Consider the following 24,585-nt stretch of genomic DNA (forward strand, 5'->3'; position numbering starts at 1 on the left):
GGAAACTCCAGGTTGGTGTATTTCAGTGGATGTAGTCCATTTTGGCTTGTGGTCCCAGCTTAAACTGGGTGGCTTCTTGCCTCTATCCTGCGTGTCTAATATTCCCCGCGCTTTTTCTGTAATAAAAGGCATTTTCACACTAAGTACAAATGTATGTCCAAAGTAGGAAAATAGATGTTGACTGAAATAGCAACTTTCACAAAAATGATACCTCCTAAAAGACTCCCACAAATGAAGGTTTTATCTGCAAAATATCCACAGGTCATTGTTTTTGGGGCTCTAATCTTGCTTCAATGGCATCATATTACCATAAGACAAATATTCTAGACTAAAAAATGTGAGTGTATAAGACTTGGAAACTCATGGTCAAATTATGGCTATAGGAATACCTCCCTTGCATTGTAAAGCACATCGCTTTAGAGCTGTAGTCTCTGTTTCTGTGTGCCATAGGCCTAATATTTATGGCAAGTAATACCAAGTTGACTTAAATCAACTATTATACAACATTTAGTGCCTTTCAAACCATTTAAACCCCTATATGTGCATCAACTTTGATGAAAAGAAAAGTGAGTAAAAACACACTGATTTTATCGAAAAAATCATCAAAATTCATTTATTTTAAACTTGGACCAGTGTTGTGAAACAATTTTTTACTCAGGATCAAAGATGAAACTCATTAGGAGTCATTTGTGGCAAATATGATTATACCTACATTTCATATCTGTGCAAAACTGAGTGATTTTTAGACTTGGGTAGAAAACCAAAAAAATGACCAAAAAGTTGCGCGTGAAAATGCCGCCTCTGATATGCTCACTAAAAATAGTATGCAATTGTACATTGTAGTTATTTTCAAACAAAGAAAAACCACCCAGTTTCATCAGAATTGACTGAAGTATACAAATAATTCAATTTAGATGGGTTTAAAAACTTTTGACTGCTATCTTAAGGAGGCAGTCTACAGTTTTTTAGCCTTATCTGCGCATTGCCCCGGTCATCAATTCTGAATTAAGGTGTATGGCCTTAAAAGAAATGTTTTTTGACTCAGGAGCTGAAATGTAAGTATAAATGGTTCAATATTGCTAGTAATTCACATGTTTTGAGTAATTCGAAACTAAATGACCTGAATTTTAGTCAACAACAACAAACATGCTGAGTGAGAAGTAAACACATGTACTTCTGCTTGAAACAGCGGCATTTGACAGATTTCAACGGTGGGTTTAAATAAGTTAGCAGTGCAAAAAAGTTCAATGGTAATGACCCATTTTGTTTGGGTTAGTTTGAAAGCATTTGCTTGATAGTGCGAAGCATGTTGTCGACTGTGTGCGTATTCTTACCCGGAAAGTTAAATGTGATTGCCGGGTTTATGTAAAAATGGGGTTTTTATGGGCAATTTCCGAGACCCCCGAAAGGTCTATTTTACCCCAGATATAAATTTTAAAGAGCATTTTCTGCATTGTTGTGCTTTATTTCAAGCTGTTGACGGGCCGCAATGAATATGGTCTGAATATATTTTCAGGTTGTGAATGAAGGCCTGTGTTTGAGGGGGTGTGTTTTGCAGACCAGTGCTGTCGGCCTGGGGGATTTCCAGAAAAAAACTGTAGACTGCCCCCTTAAGGTAAAAAATGCCAAATTTCACATCCAAGGCAGCATAGTCAAAATGTGATTTTTTGATAAAATATAATCATCAACACCTGAAAACAGTTTTCCCATTCAATTCTGACCCATTTGAGCAGAGATATTAACATTTCAGTAGGGGGAGGTAAGCCTGATTTTGAATAAAAACCCTACTTTGCATGACAGTTTAACCACTATATATCGTAGGTGATTTAAATTTACATTTCAGAGAGTGAAATCTTCTAAATAGGCATAACATAGAATGTGATGCTACAAAATTAAGAGTATTTACTTCACTTTTCTTCAGATTCATCTGTGCTTAAGACCCTGTGGACTCATGGCCGCTGCTTTTTTTCGAGTTTTCCCCCGGATCAGTTGTAGTGAAACTGGAAGCTGTTCTGGGTGAAAGAGTGAGTGGTTGTCTGTGTTGCCTGTGGAATGGTGTGGAAAACAGATAGGTACGGCTATGGTGTGCACCGTGTTGTTGTATCGGGCAAGCGCATCAAGCTAAAAGTCACCGTCTCAAGTACTATTTGTGTGATCCCGGACACAGTGCACTGCAGCGCACTTTCCATATTCTCACACCTCTGCCACAATAAGCTTTGCATTAATATAGAGCATTTATCGTATGAGCCAGTAACTGTTAATAATTCCCGGCAAAGTGTGCCTTACAAATGGTCAATGCTCGGGTCACAGGGGCTTCAGGGAATGCTGTCTGTGGTCTGCGGTAAATATACAAGTTAGGTTATGTTATGTTGCCGTTCGCAGTTTGCATGTACTGTACATCACAAGGTTTTATGCTTTACACTTTAAGTCCATAGCTATGGTCAGCAGCACTTGTAGATGGCAATACTTTCAGAGGCATATAGACCGTCCCGGTACAGGGCTCTGTTCTGCGTGCCGCTTTCTAAGGTAGAATCCTGACTATTTTGTACCGCATGAGGCCTTCCTGCGGCTGTCATATTCCCGTCTGCGATCCTTGGCCTTCAGTTGGTTGTATATCATGCTATGTAAACTGATTTTTTTCCCTGTCACCTTTTCTGCCACCTCATTGATGATTGCTGGGCCCCTAGACCTTGTATGAACTGCAGAATGACCACAGAGCTGCAAAGTTTTCTAGCATAGAATGAAGTTGGGGCACATAATGAAACACAGATGCATTAAGCTCTCACAAGCATTTGTGTTAAAGAGCTTTGCCACTTCTTTCAACCCCGTGGCATCAAATGTTTTTATAATGTTTCCTAAATAATTTTTCTTGCTCACTCTCCTGGAGTGCTAGGGCTCTCCATAGGGCAAATGTTTGTACGAGCTGGTCCACTCGATAGGTGCACACTCTGTGAGCGTTCCTTGCACATCTTGTGATCTCCGGAGACGCAAATGCATGATGTTTTCTATAGCAAAATTTGCGCCGATCGAGAAAAAGCTCATCACTGCAGCTCTGTTTTCGCAGTCTTTCCAGTTCAATGCGCAACTCGGCAGCGGAGGCAGCTGGCCAGCTTACGCATGTATTCGTCTTTGTTGTACTTTTTTGGAATGGATTTGATGTCTGACTTTGCCGGCACGCACATGTCTTTCGCAGAGCTCTCAGCTTGTGAACAAAGCACTTGTAGTGGGTGGCCGTCTGCTTTTTTAAGTGATTTGTTTGCTTTTTAAGCTCATAGTAATCCCGTATAGCCTTGCCGATTGCGTACAGAGTCGGTGGTTATTGACCTTACGCCAAAGGACCATCTTTCACTTTATCCAATGACCTGTGAAGTAATACTCGCTCACTGCTTGCAATCGAGGCCTCAGCTGCAAAGGTTTTTGAGCAGTTATCATGCCTGCAGTACCTTTTTCTGCAATGCTTGTTGGCCATGGCTATGGCAAGTGGGAGTTTTTGACCTGTATTGTGTTCTACCAGGGCCCCCAAAGCTTTGTGTAGACTTTTCGCATCCCCCCTGGGGTCGACATGTGTAGGCGACGTCAAATTGGATGTCAACTTCAGGTTCGAAGCCGGCTTTTTTCATGACATTTGCGACATAGTCCTGATTTAGTTCCAATTGTTTGTCGCCTCAGTTCTGTTTGTGCTTGTCCCAAGTCATTAAACTTTTTTGAAATGTTTGCTTGCATGGCGCCCTTAATATTAAGCCATGTTAATACAGTAGCTACATCATCCATTCCAATTTTAGATTTTAGCACTGGCATTGCTACTAAATAGTTCAAAAATCCTGCAGGGGGGCCTCTTGCGGTCTGGATTGTGTCCGACATTGGCAATGTTTGCGAATTAAATCCACAGTAACTACATTTTACACAGATGTAGACACACAGACCAGCACGTGTAACTTTCATTTTCATGTTTGGTTTCTTACAACCACTTGCATGTACATCTTTAATAAGTGCCAGCATTTTCTCATTATTCACAATGAAATTTTCATTGCGGTCACACTCACAATCTGTTTTTTCTTCCTTTTCAGGTTTAGGTCTGAGAGTGTATGCCAGAGTGTCTGCCTGTGCTAACCCTGCTGTGGTTCTGACGAATTGACTGTCCCTGGCTTCCTTGTCTGTCAGCCGTACCAGTCGTTTAGAAGCTTTCGGCGCCTCGGAACTTGCACTGGAAACTCCAGGTTGGTGTATTTCAGTGGATGTAGTCCATTTTGGCTTGTGTCCCAGCTTAAACTGGGTGGCTTTCTTGCCTCTACTCCTGCGTGTGCTAATATTCCCCGCGCTTTTTCTGTAATTAAAAGGCATTTTCACACTAAGTACAAATGTATGTCCAAAGTAGAAAAATAGATGTTGACTGAATAGCAACTTTCACAAAAATGATACCCTGGCCTATAAAGACTCCCACAAATGAAGGTTTTATCTGCAAAATATCACCAGGTCATTGTTTTGGGGCTCTAATCTTGCTTCAATGGCATCATATTACCATAAGACAAATATTTAGACTAAAAAATGTGAGTGTATTAAGACTTGGAACTTCATGGTCAAATATGGCTATAGGAATTACCTCCCTTGCATTGTAAGCACATCTGCTTTAGAGCTGTAGTCTCTGTTTCTGTGTGCCATAGGCTTAGATATTTATGCAAGTAATACCAAGTTGACTTAAATCAACTATTTATACAACATTTAGTGCCTTTTCAAACCATTTTAAACCCCTATATGTGCATCAACTTTGATGAAAAGTGAGTAAAACACACTGATTTTATCGAAAAAATCATCAAAATTCATTTTATTTTTTAACTTGGACCAGTGTTGTGAACAATTTTTTACTCAGGATCAAAGATGAAACTCATTAGGAGTCATTTTGTGGCAATATGATTATACCTACATTTCATATCTGTGCAAACTGAGTGATTTTTAGACTTGGGTAGAAAACCAAAAAAATGACCAAAAAGTTGCGTGAAAATGCCGCCTCTGATATGCTCACTAAAAATAGTATGCAATTGTACATTGTAGTTATTTCACAAAGAAAACCACCCAGTTTCATCCAGAATTGACTGAAGTATACAAATAATTCAAATTTAGATGGGTTTTAAAACTTTTGACTGCTATCTTAAGGAGGCAGTCTACAGTTTTTTAGCCTTATCTGCGCATTGGCCCCGGTCAATTTCCTGAATTTAAGGTGTATGGCCTAAAAGAAATTGTTTTTTGACTCCAGGAGCTGAAATGTAAGTATAAATGGTCAATATTCTAGTAATTTCACATGTTTTGAGTAATTCGAAACTAAATGACCTGAATTTTAGTCAACAACAACAACATGCTGAGTGAGAAGTAAACACTGTACTTTCTGCTTGAACAGCCGGCATTTGACAGATTTCAACGGTGGGTTTAAATAAGTTAGCAGTGCAAAAAAGTTCAATGGTAATGACCCATTTTGTTTGGGTTAGTTTGAAAGCATTTGCTTTGATAGTGCGAAGCATGTTGTCGACTGTGTGCGTATTCTTACCCGGAAAGTTAAATGTGATTGCCGGGTTTATGTAAAAATGGGGTTTTTATGGGCAATTTCCGAGACCCCCGAAAAGGTCTATTTTACCCCAGATATAAATTTAAAGAGCATTTTCTGCATTGTTTTGTGCTTTATTTTCAAGCTGTTGACGGGCCGCAATGAATATGGTCTGAATATATTTTCAGGTTGTGACTGAAGGCCTTGTTTTGAGGGTGTTTTGCAGACCAGTGCTTGTCGGCCTGGGGATTTTCCAGAAAAACTGTAGACTGCCCCCTTAAGGTAAAAAATGCCAAATTTCACATCCAAGGCAGCATAGTCAAATGTGACATTTTTTGATAAAATATAATCATCAACACCTGAAAAACAGTTTTCCCATTCAATTCTGACCAATTTGAGCAGAGATATTAACATTTCAGTAGGGGGAGGTAAGCCTGATTTTTGAATAAAACCCTACTTTGCATGACAGTTTAACCACTATACTTATCGTAGGTGATTTAAATTTACATTTCAGAGAGTGAAATCTTCTAAATAGGCATAATAGAATGTGATGCTACAAAATTAAGAGTATTTACTTCACTTTTCTTCAGATTCATCTGTGCTTAAGACCCTGTGACTCATGGCCGCTGCTTTTTTTTTCGAGTTTTCCCCCGGATCAGCTTGTAGTGAAACTGGAAGCTGTTCTGGGTGAAAAGAGTGAGTTGGTTGGTCTGTGTTGCCTGTGGACTGGTGAAACAGATAGGTACGGCTATGGTGTGCACCGTGTTGTTGTATCGGGCAAGCGCATCAAGCTAAAAGTCCACCGTCTCAAGTACTATTTGTGTGATCCCGGACACAGTGCACTGCAGCGCAATTTCCATATCTCACACCTCTGCCACAATAAGCTTTGCATTAATATAGAGCATTTATCGTATGAGCCAGTAACTGTTAATAATTCCCGCAAAGTGTGCCTTACAAATGGTCAATGCTCGGGTCACAGGGGCTTCAGGGAATGCTGTCTGTGGTCTGCGGTAAATATACAAGTTAGGTTATTGTTATGTTGCCGTTCGCAGTTTGCATGTACTGTACATCACAAGGTTTTCTGCTTTACACTTTAAGTCCATAGCTATGGTCAGCAGCACTTGTAGATGGCATACTTTCAGAGGCATATAGACCGTCCCGGTACAGGGCTCTGTTTGCGTGCCGCTTTCTAAGGTAGAATCTGACTATTTTGTACCGCACTGAGGCCTTCCTGCGGCTGTCATATTCCCGTCTGCGATCCTTGGCCTTCAGTTGGTTGTATATCATGCTATGTAAACTGATTTTTTTCCCTGTCACCTTTTCTGCCACCTTCATTGATGATTTGCTGGGCCCCATAGACCTTGTATGAACTGCAGAATGACACAGAGCTGCAAAGTTTCTAGCATAGAATGAAGTTTTGGGGGCATAATGAAACACAGATGCATTTAAGCTCTCACAAGCATTTGTGTTAAAGAGCTTTGCCACTTCTTTCAACCCCGTGGCATCAAATGTTTTATTAATGTTTCCTAAAATAATTTTCTTGTCACTCTCCTGGAGTGCTAGTGGCTCTCCATAGGGCAAATGTTTGTACGAGCTGGTCACTCGATAGGTGCACACTCGTGAGCGTTCCTTGCACATCTTGTGATCTCCGGAGAAGCAATGCATGATGTTTTCTATAGCAAATTTGGCCGATCGAAGAAAAAGCTCATCACTGCAGCTCTGTTTTCGCAGTCTTTCCAGTTCAATGCGCACTCGGCAGCGGAGGCAGCTGGCCAGCTTACGCATGTATTCGTCTTTGTTGTACTTTTTTGGAATGGATTTGATGTCTGACTTTGCGGCACGCACATGTCTTTCGAGAGCTCTCAGCTTGTGAACAAAGCACTTGTAGTGGGTGGCCGTCTGCTTTTTTAAGTGATTTGTTTGCTTTTTAAGCTCATAGTAATCCCGTATAGCCTTTGCCGATTGCGTACCAGAGTCGGTGGTTATTGACCTTACTGCCAAAGGACCATCTTTCACTTTATCCAATGACCTGTGAAGTAATACTCGCTCACTGCTTGCAATCGAGGCCTCAGCTGCAAAGGTTTTTGAGCAGTTATCATGCCTGCAGTACCTTTTTCTGCAATGCTTGTTGGCCATGGCTATGGCAAGTGGGAGTTTTTGACCTGTATTGTGTTCTACCAGGGCCCCAAAGCTTTGTGTAGACTTTTCGCATCCCCCCTGGGGTCGACATGTGTAGGCGACGTCAAATTGGATGTCAACTTCAGGTTCGAAGCCGGCTTTTTTCATGACATTTGCGACATAGTCCTGATTTAGTTCCAATTGTTTGTCGCTCAGTTCTGTTTGTGCTTGTCCCAAGTCATTAAACTTTTTTTGAAATGTTTGCTTGCATGGCGCCTTAATATTAAGCCATGTTAATACAGTAGCTACATCATCCATTCCAATTTTAGATTTTAGCACTGGCATTGCTACTAAATAGTTCAAAATCCTGCAGGGGGGCCTCTTGCGGTCTGGATTGTGTCCGACATTGGCAATGTTTGCGAATTAAATCCACAGTAACTACATTTTACACAGATGTAGACACACAGACCAGCACGTGTAACTTTCATTTTCATGTTTGGTTTCTTACAACCACTTGCATGTACATCTTTAATAAGTGCCAGCATTTTCTCATTATTCACAATGAAATTTTCATTGCGGTCACACTCACAATCTGTTTTTTCTTCCTTTTCAGGTTTAGGTCTGAGAGTGTATGCCAGAGTGTCTGCCTGTGCTAACCCTGCTGTGGTTCTGACGAATTGACTGTCCCTGGCTTCCTTGTCTGTCAGCCGTACCAGTCGTTTAGAAGCTTTCGGCGCCTCGGAACTTGCACTGGAAACTCCAGGTTGGTGTATTTCAGTGGATGTAGTCCATTTTGGCTTGTGTCCCAGCTTAAACTGGGTGGCTTTCTTGCCTCTACTCCTGCGTGTGCTAATATTCCCCGCGCTTTTTTCTGTAATTAAAAGGCATTTTCACACTAAGTACAAATGTATGTCCAAAGTAGAAAATAGATGTTGACTGAATAGCAACTTTCACAAAAATGATACCCTGGCCTATAAAGACTCCCACAAATGAAGGTTTTATCTGCAAAATATCACCAGGTCATTGTTTTGGGGCTCTAATCTTGCTTCAATGGCATCATATTACCATAAGACAAATATTTAGACTAAAAAATGTGAGTGTATTAAGACTTGGAACTTCATGGTCAAATATGGCTATAGGAATTACCTCCCTTGCATTGTAAGCACATCTGCTTTAGAGCTTGTAGTCTCTGTTTCTGTGTGCCATAGGCTTAGATATTTATGCAAGTAATACCAAGTTGACTTAAATCAACTATTTATACAACATTTAGTGCCTTTCAAACCATTTTAAACCCCTATATGTGCATCAACTTTGATGAAAAGTGAGTAAAACACACTGATTTTATCGAAAAAATCATCAAAATTCATTTTATTTTTTAACTTGGACCAGTGTTGTGAACAATTTTTTACTCAGGATCAAAGATGAAACTCATTAGGAGTCATTTGTGGCAATATGATTATACCTACATTTCATATCTGTGCAAACTGAGTGATTTTTAGACTTGGGTAGAAAACCAAAAAAATGACCAAAAAGTTGCGTGAAAATGCCGCCTCTGATATGCTCACTAAAAATAGTATGCAATTGTACATTGTAGTTATTTCACAAAGAAAACCACCCAGTTTCATCCAGAATTGACTGAAGTATACAAATAATTCAAATTTAGATGGGTTTAAAACTTTTGACTGCTATCTTAAGGAGGCAGTCTACAGTTTTTTAGCCTTATCTGCGCATTGGCCCCGGTCAATTTCCTGAATTTAAGGTGTATGGCCTAAAAGAAATTGTTTTTTGACTCCAGGAGCTGAAATGTAAGTATAAATGGTCAATATTCTAGTAATTTCACATGTTTTGAGTAATTCGAAACTAAATGACCTGAATTTTAGTCAACAACAACAACATGCTGAGTGAGAAGTAAACACATGTACTTTCTGCTTGAAACAGCCGGCATTTGACAGATTTCAACGGTGGGTTTAAATAAGTTAGCAGTGCAAAAAAGTTCAATGGTAATGACCCATTTTGTTTGGGTTAGTTTGAAAGCATTTGCTTTGATAGTGCGAAGCATGTTGTCGACTGTGTGCGTATTCTTACCCGGAAAGTTAAATGTGATTGCCGGGTTTATGTAAAATGGGGTTTTTATGGGCAATTTCCGAGACCCCCGAAAAGGTCTATTTTACCCCAGATATAAATTTAAAGAGCATTTTCTGCATTGTTTTGTGCTTTATTTTCAAGCTGTTGACGGGCCGCAATGAATATGGTCTGAATATATTTTCAGGTTGTGACTGAAGGCCTTGTTTTGAGGGTGTTTTGCAGACCAGTGCTTGTCGGCCTGGGGATTTTCCAGAAAAACTGTAGACTGCCCCCTTAATTTTAACACATTTTAACGTGCTAGGTATAAGATATGTCAATCTGTTTATTTAAAGATCTTTGAAGCAGTCGAAAGTCCAGTTAAAAAGGTATACTACTTCATAATGAACTTTGATCACCTGCTCTAACACGAGTTAACATTTATAATATACACTAAAGATGTCAAGAGAGATACTCATGCAAGAAAGCGAGCTAGAGTGCGAGTCTTAGAGCCGGAATGCGAAGCTTATCAACCAATCAGACGTCTGAGTTGCTCTCCGAAAGTTCACCATATGGGGCGCGCATGCGTTTAGAACATTCTGTATTGAACGTTAACCCTTTGCATGCTGGGAAATTTGTCATCTGCTAAAATGTAGTCTGCTGAATTTCTAAAAGTAGCATTTTCTATAATTTAGTTTCAAAGAATACTATCAGAATAGCAAACAGTTTGGATCCTGATGAGATGCCACGTTCTGTGGCGTCTCATCTGGATCGAAACTGTTTGCAAAGGCCTTCAAAATTCGGTTCCAGCACTGAAAGATTATTTCCGAGTCTACTTCGAACGTATTCTGCACTAAAATGGATCAAATCTAATTCGATATTAAAACAAGAACTATTGACAAATTTTGAAAATTTTGATCATATATTAAAATAAATTTCCGAATGCTTGAACAACTATGTGTGCAACTAGCGTCTCATAACATAATTGAATGACGTGAGCGTTTGCGCTCTTTCTCGGACATGACACTAAAATGTATTGAACGCGCTTTGATAAAAAATAATTCAGAGAATGTAATTGGTACAACATAAATATATTATTTAAGAGCGTTGTATTCAATACTATGATAAACTAGAATTTGTAAACGTGCACAGCTGACATACTCACATTCGACTCGCATTTCGGCTCGTCCAGTACGGTATTTGTGTACTCATCCAAATATATCACCGTACTGTACACAACGTTAATACATAAAATAATTATATACCATTTAGTGATGCGTAGGAACCTATACGTGAAAACATTAACTTCTTCGTTCAGACATACATTTACGAATACAGTTACAGTAAACACCCTTATTTGGAAGACGTATTATTCGGATGCCAGTAAAAGCGAGCTATAGAAATGATGTTACTGTCGATGTGTCGGATGCGCAATGTAACTGATAATTCCAATAAAAGATACAATTGAGCGTGTAAAATAAAGTGTTCTGGTATCATTACTACCCGTCGTTTTCACGCGGCTTGCGAGCGTTGTCATGTGACTACGGAATACCGTTAGGGCCATCGTGGTTACACATTAAAATCCAGAGAGCGATAATGCGAGAACGCGAGAGTACGATGACGAGAATGCGACAATACAATGAGGGCAGTGCGACAATACGATGGCGAGAATGCGAGAACGCGATGGCGAGATTGCGATAATACAATGACGGCAATTGCAAAACAACCTTTATTTGGTGTCGTTTCACATCTGAACCAGTGTAATAAATCGACATGAACTGTTCACTATGATTCCGTAATGGTAAAGTCTGCACACCTTTACCTCGTACCTTACCTTTATACATACGGTAGTCCATTTTTGTTAATATCGTTACCATGAATATTATTAGTTTCCGCACGGTATTCACACAAAAAAGCCAAAATAGTGTTTTAAATGTACTCTCGTAAGACATACTCAAACAAAACCCAGAATTCAGAAAACAGTAGCAGCCCAGAATTTAGGAAACAATGGCAGCCTGTATGTACATGTATAAGAATATAATGTTTTCGAGCTATATTTTGTATAATTGCACTGTTGGAACACAAGGCTGTTTATCTAACCTCGAACATAATATTCATGTTCAGTGTCTTCACCAGGACACGTGTGGACCGTGTATATTTTTCAATATTAGGTCAGAAGATTTTCATTTTAGGTAAGTAATGTTAAATGAGATATATTTTTAGTTGTAGACAGAAAATGCGAGACGGAGATGGCACAAGCCGATAAATGCCAATCCACAGACATCTTAGGCATCAATATGGAAGGATGTTGGTGCAACAAAGACCTCTGTAACAGCGCCCTGGGCGTTTCTGCAAGAGTCTCCCTTATTTTGGGTCTGATTGTCATGTCTATATTCTATCTGTAAAGAAGTAATCGGGGGCGAGGTGGTGAGATGCAATGTGTTTAGCACACGACTGATGAAATGTGTTTAGCGCACGGCTTATGAAATGTGTAAAGCAAACGGCTTTGCTTGATTATTTTTGTTTGAAAAGATAGTTGTAACATCGACTTAAACTTTCATTATTTTTGTATTAAGTATATTTCATTTTTGGATGTATCGATTCTTATTATTACGTTTCTCTTTGTAATCATGATATCCATTCTCGCTGTCTTTGTGGAGATTTGATTTTTCTATTGAATAGTAACGTTCGTCGTTTGTAAGCTTTGATTAAATCTGGAATAAAATTTTTCTCCAATCGTGTGTCCAATCTTACATTTATTAAATAGATATTTTTATATTTAGATTTTTTCCCGGACCTTTGGGTAACATGTGCAATCAACTTCCTTGGCTTAACTATACAAGGTACAACATGATTACGTGTGCTATCAATTCCCATGGGGTTTTAACGATACAATGTTCAATGTTATGTGTGTTATCAATTTCAATGTTCATAGAGGTGTTGTGTGGTGTCGATTGTCATATGTTTAAAACTATACTAGGTTCATCAAGATTGTGTGTGCTGTCAACTCCCATGGGTGTATCACTTTTAAGTTTCATGAAAGTTATGTGTGCAAACATGCATGAGGAATCAACGGCTCATTGACTCTTAATGCCATCACGATACCGCTAAATATCCATGATATAAATGAAGAAGATCAAGTTTTCGCATATATCAATCAATCATAAAAATTGGTAAATTAAATTAAATATTCAGTTTCGTTTTCAGCAATGTATTGTTAGATGTATGCCGTGTACATAGATGTAATCTCTGCTCCGTATAAAAATTTGTTTGATAGAGCAAAACGTGTAGGTGAATGGGCGTTGAAAAAAGACTCATGTTTTGCATTTAATACATTTTGTAATAAACATAGCTAGAAATGATTTCTAAAGTAAACTGTGGCATTAAATAAAGAAAATGTTTAAAATTGAAACATATGTATAGGACCTACATAGTCCTTAACAGTATTGTATGCAATTATTAGTATTTTGTTCATTTTGTAAAGTGGAAACGATTTACAAAATGCTCAACACATTATTAAACAAAAGTATGCACAAACATTTATCTAACAAAAAGTCCAGCTAAGCAGCACTCATTTACCTACGTAATCGACTATCAACTCGACAAAATAACTTGCATAACAGTTTCCTTTCTAAATATATTGTTTAAAATGACTTAAACCTCCACACATTCCGTAATGACTTTAAATGCAGACGTATCAAATGGTAACTAAGTGAACCTTAAAGGGGTCTTTTCACAGATTTTGCCATATATTGAAGTTTGTTATTAGCTGCTTTATATTGATAAATGTAAAGATTGGATCTAAAAAGCTCCAGTAAAAAATGAAAAGAATACAATTAAAGAAAGAAAAAAAGTAGTCCTCGACTGGGCTCGAACCACTGATCCATGGGGTTAAAGTCTATCGCTCACACCACTCGGCCATCCGCGCTCTTATCATGAGTGATGCATTTTATATTATATATAAACAATTTTTGTAGTATCACAAAATATAACGAAATAAAAAAACTCCAAATTATTCAATCGTTTTGCGTTGCAATGTTTTATTTTTTTCAGGTTTTTAAATCGTCAAAAGATGCATATAATGTATATTTTTGAGCATGGTTAATGTTCAGTATTACTGTTTCCTTACAAATATCATAATTATAACGAAAATTTGCGAATCTCAAACAATTTTTTTCAATTTTTTCAATTTACCGAAACGTGAAAAGGCTCCTTTAATGTGCACAAGCAAGAGAAACCATACCATACCATAGCTCAAAGTACTATATTCAGCAAAACAGTTAAATACAACAAAGAACACTAAACACGGCACATAAACAAAGCACACACACGCACAAAACCAAGCTATTATAATATTTATTTTTGTCAGGAAACAGCATGCGCTAGAAAATAATCTCACAGAAGCTGAGAAACAATCATGTGAAGGCCTAAAAAATGAATACGAGTGTCTTACTGCTTTAAAAGAAATGGGTAATAACAAAAGTCCTGGTTCAGATGGATTATCAGCAGAATTCTACAAAGTTTTTTGGGATGACATAAAATATATTATCTGAATTCTATTAACCACTCATATGTAACTGGAAACTTAACCCAACTTCAAAAACAAAGCACCCTCGCACTCATTCCAAAGCCAGGTAAAGATTTAGAGTGGCTTAACATTTGGAGACCTTTAGGCTTATTTAATACTGATTATCAAATAGCAAAAATGCAATAGCTAACAGAATCTCAAAAGTTATATCGTCAATAATAGCGCCAAGACAAACTGGATTTATGAAAGGTCGTGATATAGGTGAAAACATAAGGACCATTTTTGATCCACTACTTAAATAATAAAAACAAACCAGGCTTGCTCCTTTTTGCAGACTATGAAAAAGCCTTTGGCAGTTTAGACCACGACTTTATGGTTCAGTGTCTTGTAAAATATAACTTTGGGCCTGAGCTGATGCAATGGATAAAGCTTTTCTACAACGACATAAACATTATTATAATCAATAATGGTCACTTTTCTGAGCCAATAGCCATACAACGAGGTGTAAAACAAGGTTGTCCCTTGTCAACAACCCTTTTTATTCTCAGCGTCGAAATACTGTCAAATTATATCGAGAAAAATGAAAATATTAAAGGAATAAAAGTAAACGACCTTGACATAAAACAAACCCTTTTTGCAGATGACACAACATACTTCATTGATGGAACAATTAACTCATTCACTGCATTAATAAACGCAATACAAAACTTTAGTGAAATATCCGGCTTAAAACTAAATACCCAAAAATCAACAGTAATGCGTGTTGGTTCACTAAAACATTCACTAATTAAATTTATGGAGTACAAAAACTGTATCTGGACCTCTGATGGAGCTAAAACGCCTGGTTTCTTTTTCACAAATGACGAAAATCTCGACATGGCAAAAAAAATTCAACCAAAATTACATAAATTTAACAAATGCTTAAAACAATGGGAGCATAGAAAATTAACATTAACATTAATGGGAAAAGTCACTGTTGTCAAAACATTTGCGCTGCCCAAAATAATGTACTATCTGACCATGCTTCCCACCCCCAAAAATGATACAATACAAACAATTATTAAACATATTTTCCAATTTATGTGGAATGGCAAACCTGAAAAAATCAAAAGAACAACATTAGTTAAACCTTTTGAACAGGGTGGACTCAATTTAACAGATATATATGCTTTTATACATTCCTACAAGGCTAGTCGGGTCAAAAGATTGACAGACACAAATAATAAAGGCCAATGGAAAATCTTTTACCAGAAAGAATTAAATAAATATGGTGGCGATCTGGTGTTTGAGTGTCCTTTAGAAAAAAACACCATATTATGACCAATTTTAAAAACGAATTTCTTAGAGATATTCTCTTATCATGGAACAAAATTAAATCACATGATAAAGCAGGACACATCAATAAAACAATAGAATAATCAACATACATTTTTCTACAGTAATTTGTATAAGAGAGGCATTTAATTCTTAGAACACATATTTGACTTCAGGTCGAAAACCTTTTACAATTTTGACACATTAATTTTTTTTACGATATTCCTACAAATGCTTACCTCAAATATTACACACTGATCAAAAGTATTCCAAAAAGCTACATACAAAAACTAAGTGAAGAAGATTTTGTTAACTACAACCATGACACATTACTTGGAAAGGTGCTAAGTACAAAGAAAGCATGCAAATATTTATATAACCTACAACAAACCTTTGATGAAAATAAAACTTAACAGCAGCAAACATGGGAAAGTATCATGACTTCGTATAACTATAATACTGATTGGAAGAACACATATCAAATACCATTTAAAGCCACAATTGAAATAACTTACGCAACTTTCAATACAAAATTCTCCAACGTTCATAACCTACTAATGCATACCTGTATAAATGTAAATTAACACCTTCAAATCTATGCTCATTCTGTTCTAGTTATAAAGAAATTTTAATACATATTTTGTATGAATGTAATATTGTACAACCATTATGGAGAGATTTTGAATACTATTTAGCAAGTAAAGATATATACAATGACCTTAACGTGCTTGACATAGTTTTTGGGACAAGAAAAGGTGGTGCAAATAATATGGTTATATAAATTGACCATTAGCATGCAAGCTAGCGTAAGTCATATGTCTTATATTTGACGTACAATATGTGCCTTGCAGTGATACATTTACATCATTTCAATATTGGGAATGTGGATTTACACTCAAATCTGGCTAGGTAGTCATACTATCAAATAATCAATACATTTTAGAAAAAAAATAATGCTTGGAAATGTTTGCCCTCACCTGGATGCAAACTTAGGATCTTTGAGAGAATATTTTAACTCAAAACAGCTGAGTCAATTAGGCTTTAAAAGGGCTTTGCACATGTATTATAGAACAGGACCATTGAAGATTATCACTCGTAGGCTTATTTGTGTTGAACGTACATTTTGTGTACTACTAAAATACGCAGATGGAGCATATGTGTATGAATTGATGTATCCACGATTTTGTAACTCAAACTACGTTGTTTTATTAGTTTTCGTGTTCCATGCATTATCACGTACGCATGCATTACTATATTCATTGATTTCACGTTATTATTTAATTTGACTTAATAAGTCGTTACTACGAGTCCGTTACACAACTTAATTTAGGAAATACCAAGTCTGTTATCGCACGACTTAATAAATCGATAGCACGAGTGCTATATTTATAATCACTACTTAATGTTACAAAACCACATTTATCAATCACATTGTAAATATCCAATTAATATACCACAACATTCAGCTTATTTGAAGGTCGAATCTCGCATTTAAGGGTATTCGTCAAATAAAGAGATAGCCTAAGTTTGTTGTTTGTAAGACAAACTGTGAGATCGATACAATATTTAATATTGCTTCATTTCCATGTATAATTGACAATGTCAGAAAATAGTTTTTAGCAAGCACTAGTTCCCTGACTCTTGTGGCATAAATGTGTTTGGTGAGCAAAGGACGTAGATATATTGACCAATGAGGTTTATGTTCAGACTGCAAGGATTTTAGAAGCTATCATAGAGCATTAAATAAAGGGTATATGTGGTAAGTGATTGTTAGCCTGAAATTTAAACCCTTCGAGTTCAATTATTGAAACTTTGAAGACATAAGGCTGGTAGAAGAAAACACGGAAGGCCACGCAAAGTAGCAATGTTTTCAAAGATATACAGAATTGTGTTATTCTGGAAGTTATAATGATACATGTCAAGAAACTGTGTTTTTGAATGGACGACTTTGTAAGAATATAAACTAGCCGTGGAATAAATTTTAACAGGCATTATCACATATGTTGGCTACAATAATATTTTCTGAACCACTTATAAATCACATACCAACGTAAATGGTTACATTTTCACCTAGATGATGATTGTTTAATTAAATTGATATATAGCTTGTCAATGTGTTTTTCTGTATAAAATATTGTATATTTTATTTAAATTTTGCCACTTAAATCGCATACTGATCTAAGGTACATTTAAACACGAATGCATGTCTTTGACAACACACATAATTATAGTTTATTGCAATTCTCTCAATAAAAAAATCCGCTTTCATGACATTTTTCGTTTAAATGAAGTCTCTTCTTAGCAAAATTCCAATTTAGGCGGAAAGTGTCGTCCCTGATTAGCCTGTGCGGACTGCACATGCGTTTTGCCCAGTTTTCTCACAACACGACTCATTTGATTCTGTAAGAGTGCTGGAATACACACTGGGTCCGCACAGAATGCAGCCTCAGGCGCGCAGGGCATTGACGTTCTATGCACATGAGAGCTCGGTTGGTGGTCACAATACCAGACAAATGGGGTCTGTTTCGGCTACTCGGACTGCCTTCTCCCCTATTGTACGACACACTATCAAAATTGAATATCTCTCATTAAACACTAAATAGCTGTAAACTGGAGCTATAATTAACATTCACCACACATTTCTTGAGTCTAGAAGTTAGGTAGGAGTGATGGGACACACTCCGGGTCCTCATATTATTGATGTTTAGACGCGGAATATACCCCATTAACTTTGAAATAAATGAAGCGAACAATCAGTAATTCTCCTGGCATCATTGAAAATGACAATTAAAATTATTCACACACACTGTGGACCTTGAGTGCAGATAGACTGACAAACCTCTTTTAGCGACGTAAGAGCATTGACGCAGGATTCCCTCTTCTTAATAGCTCGGATCGCTACTAGTTAATAATAAATAAGACAAATACATTTAAACCAATATTACAAGTCACTGTTCAAATTCCATTAGGTTCGAGGTCATAATGCGGCCCCGACGTACCTACTTGTCCCAACGTCTTGACTATTTACCCGGAGTATCGTCCCGTACTTGACCCGAATTCTTGACTTTATACCCGGGGTCTCGTCTACTTGACCCGAGTTCTTGACAACCTACCCGGGGTCTTGTCTAGTCGACCCGAGCTCTTGACAACCTGCCCAGAGTCTCGTTTACCTGACCCGAGGTCTCGAAAACCTACCCGGAGTCTAGTGTACATGACCCGAGGTATTGACTACCTACGGGGAGTCTCGTCTTCTTGACCCGAGATTTTGACTACTCGACCGGAGTCTCGTCTACTCGACCCGAGGTCTTGACTTCCTATCCGGAGTTTAGTTTACTTGACCCGAGGTATTGACTACATACGCGGAGTCTCGTCTTCTTGACCCAGGAGTTTGATTACTCGACTGGAGTCTCGTCTACTTGACCCGAGGTCTTGACTAGCTTCCAGGAGTCGCCTTATCTTGACACGAGGTATTGACTACTCACTCGGAGTCTCGTCTACTTAACCTGAGTTCTGGACTACCCGACCGAAGTCACGTCTACCTGAGCTATGGTCTTGCCTACCTACCCGGGGTCTCGTCTACTTTACCCGAGGTCTTGATAACCCGAACGGAGTATTGTCTACTTAACCCAAGGTCATGACTATCTACCCGAAGTCTCTTCTACTTGAGCAGAGGTCTTAACTACCTACCCGGAGTCTCGTCTACTTGAACAGAGGTCTTGACTACCCGACCACAGTCTCGTCTGCTTGACCTGTGGAATTGACTACCTTCCCGGAGTATCGGCTACTTGACCCGAGTTCTCGACTACATACCCGGAGTCTCGTCTACTTTGACCCGAGGTCTTGACTACCCGACCGGAGTCTCGTTTACTTGACCCGATTGCTTGACTACCCGACCGGAGTCTCGTCTACTTGACTCAAGGTCTTGACTACCCGACCGGAATTCGTCTATTTGACCAGATGTCTTGACTAACCGACCGGAGTCTCGTCCACTTGCTCCAGGTCTTGACTACAAACCGAGAGTCTCATCTTCTTGACTCGAGGTTTTGACTACCCGACCGGAGTATCGTCTTCTTGACCTTTTGCATCGACTACATACCCGGATAATCATCTTCTTCACCTGTGGTATTGACTACCTGACCGAAGTTTCGTCTACTTGACCTTTTGCATTGACTACATACCCGGAGTATCATATACTTCACCTGTGGTTTTGACAACCTACCCGGAGTCTCTTCTACTTGACTACCAGACCGGAGTATCGTCTACTTGACCTGTTGTATCGAATACATACCCGTAATCTCGTTTACTTGACCCGAGGTATCGACTATACAAACGTATACCCAGAGCCTCGTCTAATTGACCCGAGGTCTTCACTACATACCCGGAGCCTCGTCTAATTGACCTTATGTCTTGACTACATATCCAGAGTGTCGTTTACTTACCAAAGGTCTTAACTACCTCACCCGAGTCTAGTCTACTTGACCAGTGGTCTTGACTTCCTACCTGCTGTCTCGCCTACTGGATATGTGGTGTTGAAAACCTATCCGAGATATCATCTACTTCACCTGTGGTCTTGACTACATACCCGGAGCCGAGTCTACTTGACCCGAGGTCTTGAAAACATATCCGGAGGGTCGTTTATTTTACCCGAGGTCTTAACTACCTACCCCCAAGTCCCGTCTACTTGACCAGAAGTCTTGAATACCTACCCGGAGGCTCGTCAACTTGACATGTGGTGTTGACAACCTCTTCGAAGTATCATCTACTTCACTTGTGGTCTTGACTTCCTACCCGTAGTCTCGTCATCTTGGCATGAGGTCTTGACTACTTGCCCGGATTCTCGACTTCTTGACTCTAGGTCTTTACTACATACCCTGAGTCTCGTCAACTAGAACCAAGGACTCGACTACCCGACCGTAGTCTTGTGTACGTGAACAAAGTGCTTGACTATCTACCCGGAGTCTCGTCTACTTGAACAGAGGTCTTGACTACCTGACCAGAGTCTCGTCTACTTGATCAGAGTTCTTAACTACCTACCCGGAGTCTCGTCTACTTGACCAGAAGTCTTGACTTTCAACGCGTAGTCTCGTCTACTTGAACAGAGGTCGAAACTACCTGCCTGGAGTCTCGCTTACTTGACCAGAGGTATTGACTACATACACGGAGTCACGTCCACTTGAACAAAGGTCTTGACAACCCGACCGTAGTCTTGTGTACTTGAACAGAGGTCTTGACTACCTGACCAGAGTCTCGTCTACTTGATCATAGGTCTTGACTACCTACCATGAGTCTCGTCGACTTGACCTGTGGTATTCACTACCTGAATAGAGGTCTTGACTACCCGACCGGAGTATCGTCGACTTGAGCAGAGTTCTTTACTATCTACCCCGAGTATCGCCTACTTGAACAGGGATGCTGACTTCCTACGCGACTTCCTACTTGAACTCTGGTATTCACTACCTACATAGTGTCTTGTCTTCCTAACGCGAGCAGAGTTCTTTACTACCTACCCCGAGTATCGCCTACTTAAGCAGTGGTGCTGACTTCCTACGCGACTTCCTACTTAAACTATGGTATTGACTACATACCAAATGTCTTGTCTTCTTAACGCGAGGTCTTGACTACCGACCGGAGTCTCGTCTACTTGACCGGTGCTATTGATGACCTACCCGGAGTATCATCTACTTCACCTGTGGTCTTGACTTACCACCCGGAATCTCGTCTACTTGACCCGAGATCTTGACTAACCGACCGGAGTTTCGTCTACTTGACCTTTTGTATTGACTACCTACCCGGAGTCTCGTCTACTTCACATGTGGTCTCGACAACCTAAACGTAGTATCATCTACTTCACATGTGGTCTTGACTACCTTCCCAGAGTCACTTCTACGTGACCTGTGGTATTGACTACCTACCCGGAGTCTCGTTCACTTGACCCGAGGTCTTGACTACATACCCGGAGCCTCGTCTACCTGACCCGAGGTCATAACTACATACCCGAGATCTCTTCTACTTGATCAGAGGTCCTGACTACCTACCCGGAGTCTCGTTCACTTGACCCGAGGTCTCGACTTCCTACCCGGAGTCTCGTCTTCTTGATCAGAGGTCTTGAATACCTTCCCGGAATATCGTCTACTTGATCAGAGGTCTTGACTACCTACCTGGAGTCTAGTCTACTTAAACCGAGGTCTTGAAACTCTACCCGGAGTCTCGTCTACTTGAACCGAGGTCTTGACTACCTAACCTGAGTCTTGTCTACTTAATCAGAAGTCATGACTAACTACCATGAGTCTCGTCTACTTGACCTTCGGTATTGACTACCTACCCGGAATATCGTCTACATGACCCGAGTTCTTGACTACCTACCCGGAGTCTCGTTTACTTGACCCGAGGCCTTGACAACCTGGATCTTTATAAAAGCGAACACTAACTTTATTTTAAGTTTCAAACATTGATTTCCGTAATATTAAGATTAAAACGAAATATTAATTGGGAAATAAGTTGTGTTTGTGGTTTAATAATGAATACAACAAAATACTCTGTAAAAATCAGTTTGGTTTTCCGCATTGTGATTTTGATTTGGTAATTTGAAGATCGGAATACAACCTATTATAAGTATATTTTCTTGTTTCATTTTGACAAATGCGAAACGGGATAGGAAATGACAGCATTACATTAACCTCGTAGAATATGGTGTTTCTTTGTACCTATTAAAAAGCAAAAGAAAAAAACTTATTACCCTATTGATATTTAATTTCCCTATCAATATTACATAAATCAATATACACATTTTAATGTACATGATGATTATAATATACAAACTTTCTATAACTTAATGCACGCTTTTCTTAGTTTCCCAAACAATTTTCTATTTTCGTCAATATTATTTCCCTTCTCCACATAGTGAACAGTTGTGGTTATTTTTTTTCGTGATTTAATTGTTATGATGATATCGAAGACTTTACTAGCTGAACAAGTGTAATATTTTAATTTACCAGTAAGTGTGACATTTATTTAGCATGCTTGGCATGTTACTTTAAAACTACAATATAAATAAGTTACAGATGGGACTTTGACCTCTCAGTATAACCTTGATCTTGACTTGAGTCAGGCATTTGGGTTTTACAACCGACACTCTGTCTCCAGATAGTGAACATTTGTGGAAAGATGTTTTAGAATTACTTGATAAGTGATGCAGTTATGCCCAAATATTAACGTTGTGTGACCTTGACCTATGAGGTATGAAGATGATTGTTACACAAGACACTTCCTCTTTTTATAGTGAACATATGAAAAATGTTACCTTTTAATCGCAAAGATTGATAAAGTAACATTCCTGACAAGCTTGGCCAAACTATAACACATACAATCCACCACAATGAAAGCTATTTTTAGCTTTTTGTTAGTAGGCGAAGTAAAATTTAACGATAAAGGGTCACACAACTGCAGAACTCGTGGTGATTTGGTTGATTACTGAGCTTAGTAAAGACATGTGGTGAAACTCATTTGGCGATAATTTGATGAAAATCATTTATGTATTGCCCAAGGTCGGGGGAGAGATAACAGTCTAGGTCGAACTCGATTATGGGAAAAAGGGAAAACAGAAAACTATGTTTGAATGAAAACTGGGCATTTATTATAAATGCCATAAACTGACAAATACATGATTACGTAATACATAATCAAAGCAAACATATAATAAATGTTTTCCCTAATGTACATAACTGGGAGGCAAAAAACCGCCGCCCCAAAGACTAGAATCATACATGTATTCAATCAAAATTGGCAACTTTGAAGACTAGATTGGCATAATTGCAAATCAAATAAAACAATAGAACTAAAAAGGCTATAATGTAAAGCAAAGTAAATCATTTAACTATCTTGCAACTCTGTAAAACACAAACTACTACAATAGCTAGAATGTTAGCATGATAAACTAAGAGGAGGAGGCATGGGAGGAGGTGGATTTTAAATCAGTGAAAATTGACGTGAAACTACGCACGTCCAGAATTATGCAAAGACTGGCTTCTCGAAAGTTCCAAAACTGCTAGTCTATCAAAGCTTATTCTAACAGCTTTTTAAATGTCAAACATCTATTCATGAACTCAATTTGCTGCAGTATAAACAATAGCATGGTAAAATTAATGCTCTTTCAACAGAGTGTGTTAATGTAAACAATCTGGCAACACAATGTTTTTATAAACTTTATGGTTAAATGCAATTTCCTTTCAGAACATTCCCGGCTAATATCCTTACTAAACCGTGACACTCACGTATAAAATAGAGAGTGGGGAGGTCAATGACATAAAATTATGTTGGCATAAAATGTTATTTATGTATTGCCCAAGGTCGGGGGAGAGATAACAGTCTAGGTCGAACTCGATTATGGGAAAAAGGGAAAACAGAAAACTATGTTTGAATGAAAACTGGGCATTTATTATAAATGCCATAAACTGACAAATACATGATTACGTAATACATAATCAAAGCAAACATATTATAAATGATTTCCCTTATGTACATAACTGGGAGGCAAAAATCCGCCAAAAGGGAACCGCCGCCCAGAGAGACTTAAGACTGGAACGAGCTCGACCGTGGACAGAGATAATATGAAGCTAGACAATTAGAAATGGATCATCATATTTGCATTGACCTACATATAAAAAAGACTCTGCAGCCTCTTATCATATACACGTATAAACACAATACTTAAAAGTGGATTTCAGCATATCATCGATAAAGGGTCACACAACTGCAGATCTCGTGGTGATTTGGTTGATTACTGAGCTTAGTAAAGACATGTGGTGAAACTCATTTGGCGATGATTTGATGAAAATCATTTATTAATTAAGCGTATTTAGGGTCATTATTAAACCCAATTCAGGAAAGATCTTCATTAACAAATGTTTTTTCGGCTTTTACGAATCAAATGCACGATTTTTTCACGGCAGTAACTTCCAAATTCCTTGTCCGTTCTGGTCCGTTATCTGACTAACTTGGCCAACATGTTCAAACAGAAACTTAAAGTTTC

At 38.5% G+C, this 24,585-nt stretch overlaps 1 long non-coding RNA gene across 2 annotated transcripts in view; it reads left to right on the forward strand.

Moving 5' to 3' along the window:
- The window catches only part of LOC127861971 (uncharacterized), a 24,635-nt gene extending 12,184 nt beyond the window's left edge, over nucleotides 1–12,451 (forward strand). For both annotated transcript variants that reach the window (XR_008040381.1, XR_008040382.1), the window contains 5 exons: nucleotides 4,068–4,217; nucleotides 5,725–5,818; nucleotides 8,268–8,417; nucleotides 9,924–10,040; nucleotides 11,939–12,451. This is a non-coding gene — a long non-coding RNA (uncharacterized LOC127861971). The remainder of the gene's footprint in view (nucleotides 1–4,067; nucleotides 4,218–5,724; nucleotides 5,819–8,267; nucleotides 8,418–9,923; nucleotides 10,041–11,938) is intronic.
- Nucleotides 12,452–24,585: the final 12,134 nt, after the last annotated feature.

The sequence above is a fragment of the Dreissena polymorpha genome, chromosome 16 (assembly GCF_020536995.1).
Source record: "Dreissena polymorpha isolate Duluth1 chromosome 16, UMN_Dpol_1.0, whole genome shotgun sequence".
NCBI lineage: Eukaryota > Metazoa > Mollusca > Bivalvia > Myida > Dreissenidae > Dreissena > Dreissena polymorpha.